The 3457-nt window shown below is 32.7% G+C and overlaps 1 protein-coding gene across 1 annotated transcript in view; it reads right to left on the reverse strand.

Moving 5' to 3' along the window:
- LOC106458209 (thyroid peroxidase-like) overlaps positions 1–3457 on the reverse strand; it is a 105833-nt gene that overhangs the window by 43089 nt on the left and 59287 nt on the right. The window lies entirely within an intron of this gene.

The raw sequence follows: 3457 nt of genomic DNA on the forward strand, positions 1-3457 counted from the left end.
AGAAACAAACAAACAAGCAGATACGTAACAATATATATATGTTATATACACATTTAGTTATTTATATTTCAAGCATTTTAAACAAATAATCAGCCTTACCATGTAAGAACTAGATTGTTCAATCCTCTCAACATCCAACCACCATATACTATATATATATATATAGATACATATTTGATTAAACAACTGAAACCAGGAACAAATCAAATAAAAATGCCAATAACGAGTTGAAGCATAAAACATATAATGTAAATGTAGTTGAGCAGCTGGAGAAAAACAGCACATAAACAATGCTAAACAAGTAAATAAAAAAGTAAAGCAAACAATTATCTCTTCTAGTTACGACCTTTGTACTCAGTTGCTGCTTGTCGTAGGTTGCTAAGCCTTATAAAATTTCGCACATGCAAAATTTAGATTTTTAGGTTTTATATATACATTTGAAATAACCAAAAAATCATAAATTACTATACTGATACCATAGAATTCCACTACAATTTATCAAACTTAGTAATTAAGCTGTATTTGGGTCTAAAAAAATATGAAATTTCAAGCAGACTAAAGACATATTATCAGCTTGAAGATTTGTATTCGAAAGAATGAGATAATTGAAAATGGCTGAAAAAAGCCACTAGGGTGACATTCTAAGCTTTCGATTGGTTATTCACATGTCATAGACAAAAGTAAGTGTATTTAAGGGAGTGTTTCCAAAAATGGAAGAGGTGAGTGGGAACACTGTGTTTGATTCAGTACATGTGTGATATCTCAGCAAACAGAAAATATAGGAGATTCTTATTTTATATTCTAGTTTGTTAATATTGGTAATTTGAGTTCCTAATTTGTATGAAACTATAGACTTTGTATTTTGACATCACAAATATCTAATTTGAACCAATACTGCATTCAATATATAACGTGACACACAAAAATCAATGTTTATCTGTGTTTTTTAATATTTACTTTTAAATTAAGAAACCAAATAATGTATAATACTAAAATTTGCATTATAATCTACAGTTTGATAACCAACTTATTGACATAAATTCATAAAATAGTAGTTCAATAATATTTTGAATTAGAGTCAACAAATGCAATGACATGGCCTTTGACCCATGTGGAAAGGGTTAAAAACACACTCCAAAGTACCTAGAATGTGAGGTATGTAAGAGGAAAAATATCCAATTACCCGAGCTGACTATGGAAGGAGTAGAAGAGTATGTTAAGAGTACCCCCACTTGAAAGGAGCTAACCAAAACTAGACATACAATGAATGATGTTGGTAAAATGCCAACCATCCCACAAAAGACATGTGGAACCAAAACAAGTCCCAAGGTGAAGGCAAGAAACTGGTACCTAATCACATGGTGAAAAAATTTAAGATAAGAATGTGTACCATGGGCATTCTCAGTCATGCAGAAATAGCTTATCCAAATGTGATCAAAGACAACATATTAAAACAGGGAAGACCTTAACAACATTGAGCAAACAACGAATGAAGAAAACCTGTGGGTAAGACATGTAAGGGACATGCAGGTGCTGAACATTTAAAATGAATAAAGATTATATCTCAGAATGAAACAAAAGAGCAACTAAAAATTTGAATATAGCATCTAAGATACCCCATATGACACTAAATGTACAGGAGTAGCCCCAAAAATGGACCAGTGGAGAAAAGAACTGACCGCAAGACCCTATCGGAAGAGGATGGTAAACAAATGGAAGTGTCCCACCCTAGAAGATCCTAAAAGCAAAAAAAAGCCACATGTGGAGGAAATGAACTGAAGATGGCAAACACCTCAATATGGAGGTAAGAAGGAGGAGGTATCTCATGAAAATTCCTAAATATAAGTGGAACCCCGAAGAAAAGAAATAGAAGGTAAACGTGAACTGTAGGAGTGTAGATAGGGTAAAATGAAGATTAAAAAAAACTAGAAAGAGGGCAAAATGGATACAATTAACAGAGATACAAATGACATAAAATCAGGAAGAAAATTTGCCTGATGGTAAGCTAAAGCAAAAAGAATTAAAGGCTGTATAGGGTGAGGCTTGTAAGTGCCCACTCTCAAAAGGGAGACAAAAAGATCATCATGAAACAATGTTATGAGAAGTGGAATATACTATGAAACATGTCTAAAAGAAATAACTGAGATAGGCCTAGCAGATTCGGCAGTAGAGACCTGGAAAGCAATCAATGAGAAGGTGGAGGAAAACTGACAAAATCAAGGTCATCTGAAAATGAGTTCAGTTGTTATAGGAGGAAGGTGAGCAATAGTGGGATCAGGTAGGAAGGACCCTGGTCACCAGTGGCCCTCACAAACAAAATTAATGGTAAGAAGTATAAATTATAAATTAAACTATATCATAAACTATAATAAAAGACGAAAATTAAATAGTCGATAGTGGAAATGTTAAGAAACTGTGTAGTGAAATAAACATATGTATGTGATGTTGTGTTGAAGAAAAAATAGTTAACCTATTTATTGATTAATCCATAAATATAACCATGGGTAAACCGAAAATATAACACATATTAAGCCTAATCGAACAAGATATTTAACCTAATTATTGATTAACCAGGAAGTAGAACTACAGGTAAACCCAAAATAACAAACACTTGTGAAGCCTAACTGAACAATACAGAACAAAGGATATCACTAAGCACTAAAATAAATATTTAACCAAACAATAAGTAAGTACAATATTGGCAGAAGTTTCTGTGGACCTCCGCTCAAGGGTTCCACACAAACCAAGTGAATAGGAAGAAGGATAAGAAAGAAATAATAATGAAAATTAAATAGACATAACTATGAGTATTAATCAATCTAACGAAACTGATGGTATGGAACCCAAATAATTACAGATAATAATAATATTAATCAAATTATACAAAAACCAAAACAGTAGAACATCTTATCTTTCCCAAGTCGGAGGATGAAAGTCAATTAATTGGAAGATCAATCTCCTGATAAAGTAAAGCCAAAAATCTTCCTGCAGAGTACCATGACCTGAAGCCTGTGTAAATGTGCTAATAGAACATGTAACCTCCAAATTGGTAACACAGAATTCATAAAGTAAAATGAACAAACAAACACAATTGTGTTGGCAGAAACAAATAAAACATTTTTGTAATAAAGTAATAAATTCTGTAACAAGGTAGTGTTACGACAGCAGAAGTCATGCAACACTTGGAGCATGCGCGCTGGAGTTTCTAGAATGATTGTGACTTATCGGGAACCTCACGAATATCCCAGTATTTACTAGATGCCCTCTTTTTTAGTATATAAAGGCAGATAAATAGAAGAGATATAGATAAATTGAAGAGATAGATAATTGAGTCAAGTGAGCAGTAGGCACCGTAAGTAAAGTGTGTGAATCGCTGTGATTTATAATGTGTGTTATGAGGTTGTTAAGTTTAAAGTGACTGTGCAAATTCTGTGTATTACTAAAATTTGTATCGAGA

The sequence above is a fragment of the Limulus polyphemus genome, unplaced genomic scaffold, assembly GCF_000517525.1.
Source record: "Limulus polyphemus unplaced genomic scaffold, Limulus_polyphemus-2.1.2 Scaffold429, whole genome shotgun sequence".
NCBI classification, from domain to species: Eukaryota; Metazoa; Arthropoda; class Merostomata; order Xiphosura; family Limulidae; genus Limulus; species Limulus polyphemus.